The 19,176-nt window shown below is 55.0% G+C and overlaps 2 long non-coding RNA genes and 1 other non-coding gene across 4 annotated transcripts; 1 reads left to right on the top strand and 2 right to left on the bottom strand.

Moving 5' to 3' along the window:
- Positions 1-1,493: 1,493 nt before the first annotated feature.
- Positions 1,494-7,891, bottom strand: LOC131485985 (uncharacterized). The gene is made up of 2 exons (XR_009249119.1): positions 4,098-7,891; positions 1,494-3,948 (listed from the first exon to the last, which is right to left on the bottom strand). It is a non-coding gene; the product is annotated as an uncharacterized LOC131485985 (long non-coding RNA).
- Positions 7,892-8,983: 1,092 nt separating this feature from the next.
- Positions 8,984-19,154, bottom strand: LOC131485988 (uncharacterized). 2 transcript variants are annotated; one of them, XR_009249121.1, is made up of 4 exons: positions 18,932-19,154; positions 18,373-18,491; positions 17,190-17,287; positions 8,984-9,829 (listed from the first exon to the last, which is right to left on the bottom strand). It is a non-coding gene; the product is annotated as an uncharacterized LOC131485988 (long non-coding RNA). The 2 variants fall into 2 exon arrangements; XR_009249120.1 differs by lacking the exon at positions 17,190-17,287.
- On the top strand, positions 16,437-16,582 carry LOC131486491 (U4 spliceosomal RNA). Its single transcript, XR_009249377.1, has one exon. It is a non-coding gene; the product is annotated as a U4 spliceosomal RNA (small nuclear RNA).
- Positions 19,155-19,176: the final 22 nt, after the last annotated feature.

Here is a 19,176-nt window from a genome sequence, read left to right on the forward strand (position 1 = left end):
TGTGAAGGAGCCACTTCCTCCCCCCTGCAAAAGCACTGGACACAAGCCTGGGGCTGCTGACTTCCATCCTCCTTGGAGAATGCCTGCCTGAAAAAGCAGACAACACAGAGAGCAGCTTTGTTGGAGCGCCTGGACACAGCCGTTCCTGAAGTCATCTACTCTGCACTTTTAAGTTGAGGGAGCCCATGTTTGCTTTTCTGTTTTTCTGTTAAGCCGGCTTGATTAGCTTTTCTGTCACTTGCAACCTAAGTGTCCTGACACCAGAGGCAGAACGCGCGGGGTTGCTTTTGAAGTGGCTTCTGTGGCCACACCCCCTCGATTTCTTCCTGGAGCTCTGTGGCTGGCTGCAAGCTGCCGCTCCTGCCGGACAGGCTGGGGCTCCTCTGGGAGGCCTGTGCAAATCATCAAGGCCACCCGACCTCACTCCCCAACACCGGCGCCCCTTTCTTCCTCCGATTCTCCTGTTCCCTCACAGTCTCCTCCCTCTTCTCCTGAGGCCGTCTTCTTCCCTGTTTCCCGAAACAGAAGAATCGTGAGTCAACTGAGGGTGAGAGTATGGAATCTGGAATCAGATATCCCAGACTTCAGACATCCAGCATCCCAGCTGTGTGACCTAGGCAGATGACTTCACCTCTCTGAGACTCAGTTTGCTTTTCTGTAAAATGGGGATAATACTTCCTATTCATGAGTCGTCTTACACACAAGTCGTGCACGACGCATGGCACGTGACTACTACGGCTAACCTTTTCTTCCCGTTCCCCGCGTGTGGCCCAGGGACGCCCGGAGCCATCGGTGACCTTCAACCTTCTCCCTGGCAGTCTCCGTGGGGCCATTTGCAGCCGCTGTTAGCTGATGACTTAACTCCCCAAGGAAAGGGCTGTCTGCTCAGCCACGTTTTAAGAATATAAATACCACCATCGGCAAGATTCAAAGGCCAGGCCGGGTAATGACTACCCCTCACAGGCCCTCAGGGTAAGACAGGTCTCAGCTTGCTACTCAGGGCGTGGAGCTGCTCTTTGGTCTCGCAAGGAGCATTTCAGCTGAGCTCCGGGCATGAGCAGCACCTGGGGACCCCGCTAGGCGTCTTCTCGGCGCCCAGGTTCAGCGCCCTTACAGCAGAAACGGGGCAGCGTCAGTCAGCAGACGTGGGCCGGAGACCACGGGGCAGCCCCGTCACCGAGCCAACCCGTGAAGCAACAGCAGGCTCAGCCCAACCCGTCCCTGCAGGTGCCGCTGGGTTGTGACGAGCCTCTTCCACTCACAGAGCCGTCTTCAAGCTGCCCATTTGCGTCACGTGCGTAACGCTGCCTGTTCCTGAGGCCCCACCCCGGCGGCCCATGTGCTTGCGTAACCGGGGATTTTCTTCGAACGACACGGAACTCAGGCCAAGGCGTCCCAGAAGCCACGGCATATAGCGCTGTGACCCGAGCGTGGGCTCTGGAACCTGCCCTTCCATAAGGAATGGGATCTGAAGCACCTTGCCTGCATCTGGCTTTTTCTTTTCTTTTCTTTTCTTTTCTTAAGCACAATGCGATGCAGAGCCGAGTTTTTTGTGCGTTTGTCCCATATTAAACGCAGACTCGCCGAGCACAGGGTGGGTGTTGTTTCGCTCCGTCAGCTTATGAGCTTGCTTAGTTTCCCAGTCCGCTAAGTCGGGATCATAGTGGTTCCCGCTTAGTAGGGCTGCTGTAAGGATTAGTAACGGCTGTCTTTGCTGAGCCCACACCCCGCACGGAGCACCTTTTAAGTGAGCTGCACGCATTACCTTATTTAATCTGGACAACGTCCCGGTGAGATAGGTACTAACATCATCCCCGGACGGGGGGGATTTACAGATGAGGAAATTGACCCAGAGGGGCCTGAGCAACCTGCCCAAGGGCAGGGATGTACCGGGAACTGGGGCCAGAATTGAACCCAGACGGAAGGACCGCAGAGCCCCGCTCGCTGACTGCCCCGGCGCCCCCCCCCCCCCCCGTTCAACACGGTCACGGGTGTGCAACACGTATACAGCACAGCACCTCACCCGTCCCCAACTCGTCACAGTTGACCTCGGTGCCCCACGTGCACCACGGGACTGTCACCGATTCGCATTTAGTGAGTGGCTCCATGCAATGGATCCCCAAGTACCGGTTGAGTTCCTGCACTGCCCGGGGGTACAGTTCTCGACACAGAGGGCGGAGCACCCATCAGGTTTGCATCTGTCCCCATGCTGCCATCGCGGTGGGAGGAAACCGCAGCAAACCGGAAGTCAGAGGCACGATCAGATGGGATCTAATGCCAACTGGCGGTAGGAAGAAAAAAACGAACCAACAGCCCGAAGGACGGGAGAAAGACAGGAGCTGAAAAGGGAATGACTTCTGGTTTGTTTGAAAAAGTGGACTTTCTAGAAGGAGAGGCACAGTGAGGACATTTCCAGAGGGAATGTATTTGTGACTTGGTCACACTCTGGTCAAATTCAGTGCCATCTCGTAGCAGGGAAAGTTATACGAGGGGGCTTGAAATGGCGATAGAGAGAGAGAGAGACGGTTGATGGGGTTGACCCAGGAGGCAGAATCCTTAGACCACACCTGCTCGCTCTGGCTTTCACAGCCTAAGGCACCACGTGAGGACGGGGGCCCCCAGCCCCCAGCCGCCCACCTGGAATCCTGTATTCCGCCTACTCTTGAGTCGTCAAATATCGGCACAACCCAAAATATGATGTCATCCATCTGTGACTAGCACAGAAGAAGCTAGACCCCCAAGACGGGATGTCCAAGGGGGCCAAAATGCAGACGTGCCCCTCCCCGCCACAAGCCACAGCGGCTGGACGCAGTGAGAAAATCAACACAGGGATTTACAAGCACACAACAAAACAGACATTTGCCTGATGGCAAATCGTGCAGGGAAGGGTGGGTATCTTGGAGCTGCAGATAACCAGATAAGGAGAAAAAGAAAACAGATCTGTGTGCAATTATCTCCCACACTGAGTCATAAGGCACACGAGCCGCGTCCTGCAGGATGCTGTCACCCGCACCCGCGCCCGCGGGCCGCGGCGCCGTGGCTGATGGGACCCAGCGGCCGCCTCCCGGCTTCTCTCCCTTCGCTGCAGCCCCGAGGGAGCTCGGAGGCGATGTTACTAGTGTCCGGGTCTAGCGCTCCAGAGGGAACCGGCCCTCCAGGTTGACGCTGGCCAAGGAAACCCACAGAGAGCCGGGGATCATGTTCAAGAGCAAACAGAAACGCTTTCTGACACAGATTCCGCCCAGTCTGTGGGATTCCCTGAAGCAGGAGATGTCAAGGGAGCAGAGAAGACCGCCAGGGCCCCCTCCCCACAGGGTGAGGGGCTGTGACGTCCCAGCGACTGAGGTCTGCAAGCTGACCCTGCGAGTCCCCTCGGGAGAAGAAGGGAAGTGACAGGAACGTGGGAGGGAAGCCCGGAGTGATCAGCAATTATGAAAACTCCCCCGGCGATGCTGGATTTGGCCTAAGAACAGTCTCCTCCTCGCACAGCCGGCCCCGGAGAGCGAGGGACAAGTGTCAGCTGCCGTGGCCGAGTCCCCGATGACACATCGTGTTTGTCCTCTGCCTCTAGCAGCTGAGTACGTGGCTTGCTTGGCCATCCCCAAAAGAAACCCATCTCGACAAGAACATTCTAGTTCTATTAGCAAGGCAGGCGAGCCAGGGTTTTTTGGCTCTGCCCGCCTCCCCGGGGAGCGCCTCGGGACCAAGCAGACACAGGGAGGAGGCGAGACACGAGTGGAAGCTCTGAGCTGGGGACGTCCAGGAGCGGAGGGCGAGGTCCCTGTGCAGGGCTCGCGGGTCCTACAGGAGTGCCTCCACCGGGGACGGGACCGGGCAGGGCGGTCTCGCGCTGGAGCTCGGGACGCAGGCCTGGTTCGAGCCCCAGCTCCGGTGCGTTCTTGCTGGGGGCCTGGGGCAAGTTCCTCACCCTCTCTGTGCCTCAGCTTCCTGGTGTGTAAGATGAAGATTATCAGCCAGCGCCTCCGATGCCCCCGTACGGGGACGGGGACGGGGACGGGGACGGAGCGGAGCGCCAACCTCGCGTGCGAACTGGAGCCGTGAACGTGGCCCGTGCTCCGTGAGGGCCTCTGACTCACCCTCGTGTCATCGCGGTGGCGATGTGGAAGGGCTTCGAGTTCCAGCCACGTGGGGCTGACGCGTATCCGACACCACAGGACGGGGGACTGGCTCGGAGCTTCACAAGCCTCCTCGCCTGACTTAATTCTCGCAGTGGGTCTGCGACACGGGGACCGTTCCGTAGGCGAGAGTACGTCTGACAAGAGGGCCCGGGGCAGTCGACTGAAGGTGGATCAAACCGGGGGCCTGGGTGGCTCAGTCGGTTGAGCATCTGACTCTTGATTTCGGCTCAGCCCACGATCTCACTGTCCGTGGCCCTGTGCTGACAGCGAGAAGCCTGCTTGGGATGCCGTCTCCCTCTCTCTCTGCCTCTTCCGCAATCACGCGCTCTCTCTTGCTCTCTCTCTCTCTCTTGCTCTCTCTCTCTCTCAAAAACAAACATTAAAAGACTACCTACATAGAAGTGGATCAAACGATGAGGAAGTGGCTTTTTCTCGCCGAATGTGACGGCCGCTGGTAGGCGGTCCCACCCGGCACCAGCGTCCCTGGGAACTCTTCCAGGGTCCGGGCTCTTTTTGCTCTCCCCCATCGACCGCAGGTGGGGCTGTCCCCTCGCGGTCACAAGATGCTGCTGCAGCTCTAGGCGTCACACACAGATGTGACAACTTCCTTCAGGGAGCTGGGGGGGAGGGGAGGGGGGTTCTTAAAGTCTTCATTGCTGCTGTTTTGGGCAACTCTTGATTCGCTGCCGAATACAAGCAGCGCAAGCGGGGCGTGGAGGTCTGACCGTGGTCCCCTCGGAAGGGCATCGCCAGGCTCCCCTCGCTCGCGGGCCGGTGCTGAGCCCACTGGCGCTTCGTCCGCGTGGGGTGCGGCCGTCCCCCGTGGCCCGAGGGGAGTCGGCCCCTCGTCCCTGCCTCCCACGCCGCGTCTCCCGACTACCTCGAAAACCACACCCACACGCTTTGGCGCGGTCGTTAGTCGCGCGTGTGGAGGTGGTGCCGGCACCCGGACAACCCCTTGAACTAAACGGTCCCAACGCCGCTTGGCATCCACACACGGTCCTGTCACTCAGGTCTCTTTGCCCGTGCCAGCTCTTCTATGGAGCAAGTGGGTTTCATTACGAAACGCTGCCAGTAAGTCAGACCTTCTCAGTTAGCTCATTAGCATGTGGTCCAGACAAGGTAGATTCTGGAAAGAGAGCAGCAGGGCGGCAGGCCGAGGAGAGCAGTCACCACATCTGGGTGGACAACCTCGCAGGTGATGGCCCCACAACCACGAGCCTTCCGGTGACCAACGGCTTCCGTTGCTGCTGCGTCGGATAAGGGGTGGATGGGGCATCTCGTTTAACAGATTCATTCAAGGGGCGCCTGGGTTGCCCAGTCGGTTGGGCATCCGACGCTTAAGTCCGGCTCAGGTCATGATCTCACGGTTCGTGGGTTCGAGCCCCGCGTCGCGCTCTGCGCTGACGGTGCGGAACCTGCTTGGGATTCCGCCTTTCCTTCTCTCTCTGCCCCTCCCCTGTCCTCTCTTTCTCTCTTTCTCAAAAATAAATAAATAAACATGAAAACAAATGAGTAAGTAAATAAAAGGTCCATTCGAGATGCGGCAGATGGGAGCAGAAACAAGAAAACCTCCCTCAGAGTAGCCCAGCCTCCCAGATGCAGACACAGTTCACTCCAGGTCTGGGGGCTCCTCGCAAAGGCTCTGTGGCTGGAGTGCCTGGGTCCTCACCAACTTCTGCCGCTTATTAGCTGTGTGACCTCGGGCAAATTATCAATCTCTCTGGGCCTCAGTTTCTCTATCTGTAAGATGGGCGTGGCTACCTACCTACCTCATAGGCTGTTGAAGGATTAAATGAGATGATGCATCTAAAGGGTTGAGAACAGGTCCTGGCACAGGGTGAGCACTCAGTAAACGTTAATTGTCATTATTACTACTGCTTTCACTGTGAATATTAACATCATCATCTTTGAGTTGTGATGAGAATGTAGGTCAATATGAGCACAAACTCAGACTCTGGTCTGGCTGATGCCCCATCCTGGCAGATGAGACTCAGGGGCCTGCGTACCGTCAGCTTGCGGGAAAGGCTTCCCGCCCTAATAAAGAGAGGTAGTTTTCAAGGTAGTTTCAATACCCAGGTCCTCACTGACTTGCATGATGTGAGGCTCACAACACTTTCCCATTTGCCCTCACTACAAGATAATCCCTACCTTAAAAAAAAAAAAACAAAAAAAACCCAAACAGGGGCGGCTGGGAGGTACAGTCTGTTGAGCGCCCGACTCTTGATCTCGGCTCAGGTCGTGATTCCCGGGGTCGCGAGACTGAGCCCCGCGTCACGCTCTGTGCTGAGTGGGGAGCCTGCTTGGGATTCTCTTCCTCTCCTTCCCTCTGTTCCCTCACCCCCCAGCTCACTCTCTCTCTGTGAAAAAAAGAAATAAAATAAACCGTTTAAACATTTCAGAAATGTGTAATACAGAAGGCAAAAGTATAATCTACTGAAGTGGGATTATGGGACACACGCGGCTTTCCCCCCGAAGCGTACCCAGCTGGTACCCGTGCCCACCATCGGCCTCCCGCGTTTCCGCTGTGTGTCTGGAAAACGCTGGTCGAGTCCACCAAGTACCGGAGAATATTTGAGTGTTTGCAACGTTCTTGCTTTTGCAAACAGCGAGGCAATGAACGTGCCGACTCCTGCAGACGCCGAATGTTTTAGGACGGACGCTCGGTGCCACTACGAGGTCTCAGAAACCGGGATTCCTCCCGTGTATCGAACACTTCACGCTGTCGGTGCATTTTAGCCTCACAACCCCGTCAGGCAGCTACGATGGTCACCCCCACTCTACAGATGGGCAAACGGAGGCTCCTAGTCACAGTCTCACGCAGGTGAGAGGGGCCAGGAAGGAGCGGAGGGGGGGTTCGCAAGCATGAAATGGGATGTGCCCCACTAAGCGCAGTACCCGGCGAGCGATAAAGACGAAGCCACTGCCACTGTGACCCTGCCTTCTGCACGTGCTCCCGCGGCCCCGTCCCCGCACACACAGGACATCCAGCCGGTGCGGTGACTCTCCACCCCGATCACACGGAGTTGGGCCCAGCGGGACCTCTCAGAGGTCAGGAGGCTGGCTCTGCCCACTAACTTGCTGTGTGGCCTCGGGCAAGTGTCTTGACCCCTCTGAGCCTCAGTGTCCATGCGTGGAAAACGGGGGTCACGGCAGCCCTGCCTCCCCCTAGGCCCGAGATAGGGATGAAGGAGTCGACCCACGAACAGCACTCAGCATGGTGCCCACCCCCAGTAAGCATCCTTAGACATTAACTCTCCATCCTACTATGATCGACTCGACTAAATGTTAATTGAGTGCCTACTGTATACCAGGCAGTGTTCTAAGTGCTGCAGTATAGTAGCGAACAGAAGCAGACAGAGCCCGCCCTCCGGGGGCCTAGATTTTAGGGGGAGAAGGAAATAACAAGCAACTAGCTGTAGCCAACGGCACGTAGGGAGGGGCGCAGCAGAGAACCAGGGCACGGCGGGGGGGGGGGGGGGGGCACAGACACAGGGTGTCTCAGGAACAGGGTAACACGGAGCTGTTCCCCAAATGTCTTCCGGACCCTCGTGACTTGCTTTGGCCAAAGACACGGGACAGGTGCCGGTTCTGGGAGGAACTGCAGAGCCGCTGCGTGACTTCCCACAGCTCCGGTGACCGTGAAAATACAAATAGAGGCGCCTGGGTCAGCCTGGGGCTCTGAGTGACCAACAGCGCCCCCCAGGCCATGACACGGGATGGGGAGTGTGTGTGAGAGGTGAACCTTCACCGCGCGCGCGCAGACTCGGAGTCGGGGGTTGCTAGCCGCCGCATAACGAAGCCTCATCCAAAGTCCTATGACTTAAGGGGGCAGAAGCTTAAAGGAAGTGAGGGAGCAAGGCGCAGGACCGTGTGTGGGAAGAGTGGGGCTGGGGCTGGGGGGGGGGGGGAGCAGCAGGTGCAAGGGCCCTGAGGCAGGAGCGAACTGGTGTACTTCCGGAACAGCCCAGGGGGCCCTGGAGGCTGGTGTAGCTGCAGCGGCAGAACGGGGTTGGGGGGCAGGGGGAGGGGCACCCATCACGTCCTCACAGGCCACTGTCAGGCCAAGCACAGTGCGTGCTGGTGTCTGGGGAGGGGAGGGTCTCCGAGCCAACCAGCACACCTGCCCTCCCAGCCCTGTTTCCAACACTGCGTTTAAAAAGCAGCAAGAGGAAGATACCGGCGTTGGCGCCCCTCCCCCGCCCCCCCCCCACCCCCCCCCCAATCCCCCGCCCCCACGCGAGAGCAAAGGGCTGGGCGTCCTGTTGGACCGCCCCCACCCCAGGGCTCTCCCTCCCTGGCTGGGACCTTCCAGCTGGCCTCACGCTTGGCTCCGGGTCCTCGTTTGTTTGGAGCTTGGACAGACTTTCCGGGCTGCTCCTCTCGGCGTCTGTTTACGAAGACGACTCCGCCGCACGAGCCTCCCAGGGCCTCTGCGTCGGTCCGAGCATCTGTTCTGCCGAGTTTCTTTCTCTATTTATTTCCCCGGTAAACAACCGGGGCAAAGGCAGGCTGGCGTGGCGTTTCCACCTCCGCCCGCTGCCTGTGCCAGGATCTAATAGGATGCAGAGATAACGAGGGGGGAAGCGAGGGCCCCACGACCGGGGCGGGAGCGAACACAGGGTGGGCTGGAGTCTCCCTGCAGAAGCCGTATCGCCCACGGCACCCGGGCCCCCGCGGCGCCTCCCCGCCTTTCGCTATCCACCGCACCCCAGTGACCCCCCCCCCCGAAAGGCCCCAAAGGACCACCCCTCCCCTTTCTCAGTCCGGGGGCTTTCAAGGTAGCCCTGCAGGCCCCTTGCTCCCCACCCCGCACCCCCCCCCCCCCAGCCCCACATCCAGGAACAGGTATGGGGCTGAGGCCTCCTCTCTGCAGGTCCCCTTCCCCCGCCCTTTGTGATTGGTTCTGCATCGGTCATGTGACCCAAGCTGCGCCTTTCCAGGTCATCCCAGGACTCTTAGGGGAGCCATGTGGAAAGGTGGGGTCTCTGACTGGATTGTTAAGGTGACAGGCTGCGACTCCCAACTGCTGGTGGTCCTCTCGGCCACCACGTGGGGAGGGCCTGCCAGAGAATGAAGGTGAGGCAGAAGACAAGGCAGAAGACAGCAAGGTAGAGGGAGGGAGGGAAAGACGCAGACTTCTGAAAGTAATCCTTGAGCTCCTGGATCCAGCCGTTCCTGAAGTCCCCGGATTTGGGGGTTAAATAATTTGTGAGATTTCCCGTCACTCACAATCAACAGTGCCCCGGGCGATCCGCAAACACACCTCGGTAGACAGATATACGGAGGTAGGGGGTGGCGATGGAATGAAAACCGGGCAGGATGGAAAACGAGAGAAGGGCCAGGGGGAACAGAGGGCGAGGACGTCTGAGAGTTACGCACTTGGCGTGGTCTTCTGGGTCCCTCAGCACAAATGCAAAGTCCTCCCCGCGGCCGATGGCCCTGCAGGGTCTGGCCTGTCACCTCCTGGGCTTCACCCGGTGGTAGTTACGCGACCTCTATATCCGTTTTCTGTGCCACGTGACGAACGACTCAAATTCGGGAGCTTAAAACAACACCTTTTTACGAGCTCACGGTTGTGTGGCTTGGAAGTGCGGCACAGCGTGGCTGGTCCTTCGCTCAGGCTGCAGGGAAGGTGTTGGCCAGCTGCACTCTCTCCTGCAGCTGAGGGTTCTCTTACAAGCTCATTCCTTTAAAAAAAAAAAAAAAAAAAAAGTTTATTTAGTTACTTTGAGAGAGAGTGTGTAAGCTTGAGCAGGGAAGGGGTAAAGTGGGAGTCAGAATCCCAAGGAAGCTCCGAGCCGTCAGCACAGAGCCCGACATGGGGCTCAAACTCGTGAACGGTGAGATCATGGCCTGAGTCAAAATCAAAAGTTGGACGCTTAACCGACTGAGCCCCCGGGGCGCCCCGCCAAGCTGATTCCTGTCATTGGCAGAATCTGTTCCTCGTGGTTGCAGGACTGCAGCCCCCATCTCCTTGGCGGCTTTCAGCCCCGGGGACGCTCCCAGCTCCCAGAGGCCACCATGTCACGGTCCCGTGTACCTCAGCCAGCCACAGCACATCAAATCCTCTCGGCTTCCAGGCCCTCTGACATTTCCTCCGGCCTCCAGCCTTTCTGCCTCCGAGGGGCTCCCCTGACGAGGTCAGATGTGCCCATCTTCCCTCTGTATCCCAAGGGCAACTGACTTGGGGCTTTAATTACAAACACAAAGTCCGCGCGCGGCAGCACCTAGATTCATGTTTGGATGAATAAGCAGAGGGCGGGGATCTTGGGAGGCCAGCTGGAGGATTCTCGAGCTCCTTAAACATCCCAACCGCGTGCTCCTTCAAAGCCCGAATGTGCTATCCCCTCCCGCCAAACAGCTCTCCTGGCCGGTGCCCGTGTGGCTCACGACCCACTTCATCATGTTTCTGTACGAATGCTACCTCCTTGACGAGACTTCCTCGACCTCCCAACAGAAACAGCGCCCCTCTCCCTCTCCAGCTCCTTAACGCTGCTTTGTTTTTCTTCGCAGAGCTTACGTGACGGTACAGATTTATTCTCTCTCCCTCCCCCGCTGGACTGCTAGCCCTGGCGACAGGGACTTTATTTTGTTTGCAGAGCCTGGCACCGAGTAAATGCTCAATAAATATTTGTCGAATGAAAGGATGCACATGTTTCTTAGATTTCTTAATGGTCTTAGTCACCGCGAGGTCTCGCTCGTGTTTATCTGCCAGCGCCGGGCTCACAGGAGGCCCAGTGAAGCGGAGGCAGGGAGCCCAGGCATCGGAGCCAGCCCGTCCGAGCTCCAAACTCGCGGGCCAGCCCTTCACCTCTCCAAGCTGGTTTCTTCATCTGCAGGATGGGGAGGAGATCAGCGTCTGCCTCACAGGGTGTCTGCAGGTGCTAAACAGTCCCAGGGAAGTGGCAGGCACCCAAATCAAAATCGTAAAGTCACACCTTTTCACACCCTCCGAAAGGCAAAAAGGAAAAAAGACAAGGACACGGACAAGGAGGGGAGTGACATCGGGGTGGTCACTTCAGAGATTCGTTTGGCAAAAGCCGGCAGAGGTGAGGAGGTGCATGTCCCGCGTCCTGTTCAGAGACAAGCCCAGGAACCCTTTACACGTTTGCAACCACGTCTACCAAGGTAGGAAACTTCTCTCAGTAAGGTCTCACAATACCGGCTTCAGACACGAGAGCGAGCGCTTTCCACAAACCGCCTCCTTTCGTCCGATTCCCACTTTACAGAGGAGAAAACGGAGGCTTAGCGAAGTGCACATCACTTGCTCAAGACCACACATCTGCGAAGTGGCAAAGTTCCGACCTGCACCCTGGATGGTGAAGAGAGTGGAGGGGGTGAGGGGAGTGGGGTGAGGGGGCGCAGGAAGGAAAGAGGAGGAAGGAAATTGGCAGGGCAGACAAAAATGACGGCACCTACCCATCTCCGAGAGTGCCCTCTTCTGCAAAATGCCGCGCGCGCACCGGCCACTTCAGTCCGAGGTCTGGACCCAAGAGCGATGCAAACATACATCCATGTGGAAACTTGTACGGGAATGTTCGTGGCGACGTCATTCCTAAAGGTGGAAACCACCTAAACACCCACCAAGTAAGGAACGGGCAAACCAAAATGGTGCTCTCCATACAGTGGGACATTTACTTGGCCAGGAAGAAGAAAAAGCACAGACACACATAGACGAACCTTGAAAACACGCTGAGTGAAGGAAGCCAGTCACACAAGGCCCCTTGTTGTAGGATTGCATTTACGTGAATTGTCCAGAACACGCAGCTCCATAAACACGGAAGGTTGCTGGGGGCAACGAGAGAGAGGTGACTGACGGGGGGTTTCTTGGGGGGCGGGTGGAGGGACACAAAAATGTTCTCCAAGTAGATCGGGACGATGGCTGCACAGCTCTGTGAACGTACCCTGTGAACTTTGGGAGGGTGGATTTCATGCCGGCTGACTTACATCTCAGGATAGCCGTTTTTTAAAATTTCTACAGATTTTAAAACGTTCTATGGATTTCTGGTTTTCTGCGTGTCGCTGAGGAAGAGGCACGAAAAACGGAAGTTTGGCAAATGCGGGTTACACGGGTTCAGTAAGATTTTTATGCACAGCCTTGCATTTGTGGACACACATGGTGGCACCCTTAATGGGGACGCGCTCGAATAACAGGTAATGTTTGTTGAGTGTCCGCGATGTGCCAGGCATATACGAACTCATTTACACATATTAACAAATCAACCCACACGGACCCTGGGAGGTAGGTACTATTCTTAGTCTTATTTTAGAAGTGAAAAAAAAAACTGAAGCACAGAGAGGTTGAGACACTTACTCAAGATCACACAGCCTGAGCAGGTGGCAAGGCCAAGGTTTGAACCCAACCAATCTCGCTGTGGGATTCACACCAGACTGCTATCTTGGTGGAGCATGCAGCATTTCCAAAACATGTGTGACCATGGCTTTCTTTCTTTGATTGAAAAGCATCCCCAAGCCTGTGCCTTCTCTCCATCTTGGAGGACGGCGTCCTGGTCCAGGAGAACCTCCCGCCTGCACAGATGCAATTCCTATCCCCGGTCTGGCTGCCTCCACCCTCACTCCCTGGGATCCATTCTCCCTTCTGGATTCAGTTTATGTCATTCCCTTGCTCTAAACCCTCTGATGACCTCCGCCTGCCTTTCCAGCAGGCTTTCTCAGCCTGGGCACTATTAACATCAGGGACAGGTTCGTTCTCTGCTGTGGGGGCTGCCCTGTGCCCTGCAGGATGTTTAACGCCACCCTCTTCCTACCATACGCCAGTAGCAACGCCCCCGCCCCCCCAGGTTGTGACAGCCAAAAACACCTCCCAACATTGCCAAATGTCCCGTGGAAGCAAACTGCCCCAGTTGGAATCATTGCCTTATAGCAAAGTCCCAAGTCCTCCTGCTGGCGGACAGGCCTCTGATGGTCTGGCCCTCGGCCCCTCCTCTCCACCACCTTCCTGTCCTTCTCACCCTCCACCAACATTGCCTTGCTCTCTGATCCCATCTGTCCCGAGGGGCTTGGCGTGTGCTGCTCCCCCCAGCCTGCGGCTGGCCCTTCCTTAGTAGTCAGCTTCTCTGTGTTCACGTCTTCACTCTTTCCTGTCCAAACACTGGCATTTCTTTTCCAGGCAACACAGCATTAGTGACTCTATGTCGTGTATTCGTTTTTCTCTTTATGATCGGTCTTCCCCACCAAAATACCAGCAACATGTGCGTGGCACTTGGTGATCGTGCTTTTTTTTCTTTTTTTAATTTTTTTAAATGTTTATTTATTTTTGAGAGAGGGAGACCGAGCGTGAGCAGGGGAGGGGCAGAGAGAGAGGGAGACACAGAATCGGAAGCAGGCTCCAGGCTCTGAGCTGTCAGCACAGGGCCTGACGCGGGGCTCGAACTCACAAACCGTGAGATCGTGACCTGAGCTGAAGTCGGACTCGGACGCCCAACCGGCTGAGCCACCCAGGTGCCCCAGTGATCTTCCTCTTTGTAATCTTGGTGTCAAGAAGGGCCCTGGGCACCAGGGAGGCGCTTGTCTGCGTGTGTGTGATGATCCAGGTCAATACGTAAATCCGGAAGCCCTCTGGTATGGACTCGGGCATAGTAAAGAAGGGGCTGGAGGAGAAAACACCTTAGGAGTTTTATCACCTTGGTTTTGGGCACTGAATGTGCCTTCTGGTCTTTGGTAAAAGGTCTCTTTCTGTCAAAACCAGTTGCCAAGAGGGCTTTAGAATGAAACACAAACAATAAAAGAAGGAGTGGCAGAGAGGGATGACGAGAACTACTTTAAAATTTTTTTTAAGTCTCCTTAAATCAAAGCAAGGCGCTGTTTAGTGTCAACTGATTTTTCCAATGAAGCAGAGACTAGATGCTGGAGGAGGGCTGGGAAGCAGTTGTGGTGGGGTGCCTCTAGGCCATGGCTACAGCAATTGTCCCCCCCCCCCCCCCCCCCCCCACACACACACACACACTAGTGGGTGGAGGGGAGTGATTAGCAGCCCAGTTGGGGTGTGAGGCAGAAAGAAATAAAAAGCAGAGAGGATGAGTCAGGCTGGGCCCTGGCCAGAAGCCACTCTGCGAGCTGGCAAGCCGGGAGGGAGCCAGGCTGCAGAGCCTTCCCTGCAAATCCATAGGACGCTTCCATGAAGTGGAGGGAAACTGTGGCTGCAAAATCGCTCCCTGGATTTCCTCCTCTGGGTTGGTCTTCTGTGGAGGGATTCTGAACCCTGCAGGGTTTTTGCTGAGCGTGACTTTGCCTCCTGGGCTGGGCTTCTCCTTCTGTTAATGAGAGGCTCAGGCCAGCTCTGAGCTTCTCAACCTGGAAGCTCCAGCCATAGAGGGCCTAGGAGGTTATAGTGGACTGAAATATAGTGAAATATACACATTTCAAACTACCTATGATATATACAGGGAAGGAAGGAAGAAGGAAGGAAGGAGGGAGGGAGGGAGGGAGGGAGGGAGGGAAGGGAGGGAAGAAGGAAGGAAGGAAGGAAGGAAGGAAGGAAGGAAGGAAGGAAGGAAAGGAAGGTCCAAGCAAGACCAGTCAAGCCCCTAAATCTAATTTCCAACTTACAGGAAATACCAGGGACAGAAAAACATGTTAAATGACACCACAGGGGTGCGACCACAAACTATTAATTGCGTGAAACTCTCTGGGACAAAACTCGGTATCTTCAACAAATAAATGGCAAGGAAGGAAAGGGGCGGGGGGAAGGTGTAGAATTAAGGAAATTTAAGAGCTGTATCAGCCAACAGCCATGAAGGGATGGGCCTTATCTGCACCTTGATGAGAAGAAACTATAAAAACAATTCGTGGAATAACTGGGGACATTTTAGCAGTGACAGAATATTAGGAAGTATTAAAGGATGATTGTAAAATATGCTCTTTTTGGTATGAAAATGGGATTATGGTTATTTTTTTTTTTAGTTTTTAAATGTTTATTATTTTTGAGACAGAGAGAGAAAGAGAGAGAGAGGGAGAGAGCCAGTGCACTTGAGCGGGGGAGGGCCAGAGAGAGAAGGAGACACAGAATCCGAAGCAGGCTGCAGGCTCCGAGCTGTCAGCACAGAGCCCGACGCAGGGCTCGAACCCACGAACCATGAGACCGTGACCTGAGCAGAAGTCAGATGCTTAACCAACTGAGCCACCCAGTCACCCCAGGATTATAGTTATTTTTAAGAGTCCTTATTTTTTAGAGATGCGCGTTCAAATACTTAAGATGAAATAATACGATGCCTAGGATTTGCTTCCAAATAATCTGGAGGGAGGGTTGGGAAGGGGGTGGACGTAGATGGGAAGGTTTGGCCAGAGTCACAGAAGCTCATGCTGGGTCCCCGGGGGTACATATTACAGCACACTCTCTTTCTCAAACAAACAACTTCCAGGCCTTCATCAGTAAGATAACCCACATGCTCACGAATATTTTGCTGATCTTGTTTGCATCATCTTCCTTGTATTGATCGGCTTTACATCATATATCCTGTTCTATAATCACCCTGCCTACGAAAAATGAATGAATCCGTTCATCAGCACCAAATGACCTCGACTTTGAGGCAATAGGATATAGCAGCTCACAGCACAGACACTGTTCTTATCAGATCAGAGCTTTGTCAGATGCCTCTCTGTGAAGCCAGTTCGGATTGTACTTCTTTGAGCCTCGACTTTCTCCCCATACAACGAAAGGCAGGAAATGAGATTTCGTGCATGGAGTTCGGCTCAGGGTCTGAGCATCAGCAAACCGCAGTTATTATTGTGGCCGGTGGCAGAATCCCAGGAGAATGTAGGGTCTTATTCGTATAAAAAAGGATGCTTATGTGGGCATGTGCAGAAAGACGTACAGAAATACTACAAGTAGATAACAGACAGAATCCCGCAAGGCGTCATTCATTCGTTCGCTCCACAAATACTGCTGAGTGCCTTCTGTGTGCTGGGCACAGTGGAACTGTGGGGTCCCGGATGGGCTCAGTCCCTGGGGTTGACAGGGTAGAGGAATGCAGGCATGTGGAGACAGGGGGCACCAAGGGTCAAGACTTGGGGGTGGTCCAGGGAGATCCAGACGGACATCTGAAGGATACAGGAGAATTAGCAAAGCTGGCTTTAGGGGAGGGAGGGCGGAGAGTAGGAGAGAAAGAAGACAAAACATTCCAAACTGCTAGAGAGCACGTGCAAAGGCCCCGGGGCGAGAAGGAATCCTTCCAGGGCCCGGAGGATGCAGAGTGCGGAGTAGGACAAATGAAGGTAAGGCAGTGAGTAGATGCTGGGAGAGGGGCTGCCTTTCACTTTCATCTCATACCTTCAGGCTCTGCGCGGGGGCAGTACTGTAGCCGACGAGGTTTATCCGAGGCGCAATTATTGCTAATTGAAAACGCTTCTCATTTTGTAATTTCTGAATTATGTAAATATTTTACGAAAAGCATATATCTTTCTTATAATTTTTTAAAAGCGGAAAAAAAACCCATACATACAAAATAAAAACACCTGATAAAGCCCCCCGAATAAAGACATTATTGTGGAATTTACCTTTTTTTTCCCTCAACACTCTATATGATGTTAAAATCCACTTACAGCTGCTGAAGAAGCCACCTTGCTTAAACGTAGCAAGTGGGGCATCGTCTCCTGTCCAGTTTGCTAGAAAGGCCTCCCCATCCTTCCCTACAATCATTGTGCCTAACTTGAATAATGCTCCTTTCCAGCCCACTCGGAGGTTCTGGCCCTCAGACAAGCTTCCGGATGTCAGGTTGGGTTCGGAGGAAAGGCCCACTAGTAGGGTGTAGGGGGAAAGCTTTTCATTTTCCCAAGAGCAGCTTGAGTGCGGCTTTGTGACCCTTCTCTGTCCCTGTGCCAAGCACAGCTGGCCAGCAGGTAGGCAGAACCCCATACCAAGACTGCCCCGCAAAGCGCAAAGGGCATTTGCCAAGTTTCATTTGCGATCTGTTGCTAGGGGCGGAATCTGTTTCTCTGGTTTCCTCGCAGGGCCCCGGGGCTGGGCTAGTTGACTTTGATGTGGAGGTGGTGGGCACAGGGCAAGTCGCCTGAGTGCAGGCTGGATACCTGAAAGCCTCCCGCAAAGACAGCTAACGCCTCCCGCTTTGGTCTGCCGCGGTGGGAACACAGCGAGGCCTTTCAAGTCTGCCCCTTGTGGTTTCTCCCTGCAGGAATGCCAAGTTTATTACGGGTTGTTCCCTTCTCGGTGTCGATCCCCTCCCCTCCCCGTGCCCCGGCCCAGCTCAGGACTTTTCATAGATCTGGTGAGGCCGCCGGCTCCTGGCTGAGCCTAGCGCTCTGTGATACAGAACGGCCTGTCCTCGCGAGAGCCAGAGACAGCTGGACAGATGGTTCTAGTCCCAGGAGAGAGGCACTTCCCAGCAGACAAGCCTAGCTGGTGTCACTGACTTGCCCTCTCCCTTCAGAGGCCTTTTGTTTCTTCCTCGTTGGGGATGATAAATTAGAGGCCAGAGGGGTAATTCTATCACCAGAGAAGCCTCTACAAATTACACTACACATTCCCCAGCCAGACCTGTAGTGGTGCCTCCTGTCCCCATGATAAAAAGCTTGAATTCGGGGTCACGATTTCGCTCTCACCCCTGTTACATACCAGAGTGCAATCTTGCACCAACTGATGGCTCCCCAAGCCTCGGTTTCTTCCTCGGTGAAATGGGGGTAATGATTTTTACCTCTTAGCGTTGTTGATTTCAACGCACCCTGCCAACTTGATTACTCAAGCCTTCACTTATTTATCCTCTCCTTAGATGGTGAGCTCCCAAAGGGCAAGGACTCTGCCTGCCTTGTTCACAGCAGTGTCCTCGGTTCCCGACAATTCCTAGCTCAGGGCAGGAAGTAAGGAAGTATTTGTGATAATAATAATAACAAAGGCCCTCAGTTCAGTGCCCATTATGAACAGAGGGGGTTCATTGTCATTTCTGACAGCAAAGCAGTTTTAGTTTCAAAACTATCAAATACCCAGCAAGTGAGGGAATAAAGTCATTTTCTGGAGCCGGCCTGCTGTCAGGTGGCTCTTCTGTGGCAAAGCCCTCAGGCTCCCATCCATGTAGGACCAGGCCCCCAGAGGCCTGGGACCTACCTTACTTTAGGGTCTCTCCCCACTGTCCTCTCTCTCAAGGGCACCATTCCCCCTAAAGCAAGAGTCCTTCTCTGGGGCTTTGGAATTCCTATCTTCTGCTCAAAGGTTTCAAGAGAGGGTGGGGGATGGGGAGGGGGGAGAGACACGACTCACCAATCTCCAATCTGCCAGGCAAGGGTGTGGTCCATTGTGAGGATTGCTAGATGAAATACTGGATGCCGGAAAACTTTTAGTAAGAGTATGTCCCAAAGATGGCATGGGACCTAGTTATCCTTTAAAAAAAAAAAAAAGTATTTGTTGTTTATCTGAAATTCAAATTTAACGGAGCGGCCTGTATTTCAATTTGCTAAACCTGGCGATCCTTGCAAGTGATCAAGCTGGGATGTTACCATAGCCCGAGTGAGCTGTGAACCTCACTTCCTCCTCGCCTGCTAAAGCGCCATGACCACATCAGGAACCTCCTGGGATGGTTAGGAGAATTAAGAAAGAGGCCGCTCTATGAATGTTGGTAAGGCCAGGAGATTTGTTTGCCCTGATCACAGCTGAACCCAGTGCCTAGCACCGCATCTGGTGTACAGGTGGATCACCAGAACTATGTCTTTTAATGAAAAACTGCTGCTACGATTTTCCCTAGATACCACCCTCCCCCCAAATAACCCATAAATCCATTTCAAGGAAAACCGGGTCCCACGGTCCCAACATGGGTCCCTACCGGGCCCATCACTTTGCCTCCCGAGGTGGGACCGCACCCGATCGAGCCGTGCTCAGCTGCGAATTCAAGTCGGTGAGAGTCGTTATGCGCAGGCGAGAGTCGTTACACGCCTGCCTGGGCAGTGCGCATGCGCAGTCGCAGCCAGAAAGCCAACGAAGGGCTCGCGCCGCCAGGGAGCATGCGCAGCAAGCAGCAGGGAGGGCCGTGGCGGGCGCGGGTGGGGTTCCTGCGCTTGGCGCCTCCTG

The sequence above is a fragment of the Neofelis nebulosa genome, chromosome 9 (genome assembly GCF_028018385.1).
Source record: "Neofelis nebulosa isolate mNeoNeb1 chromosome 9, mNeoNeb1.pri, whole genome shotgun sequence".
Taxonomy (NCBI): domain Eukaryota; kingdom Metazoa; phylum Chordata; class Mammalia; order Carnivora; family Felidae; genus Neofelis; species Neofelis nebulosa.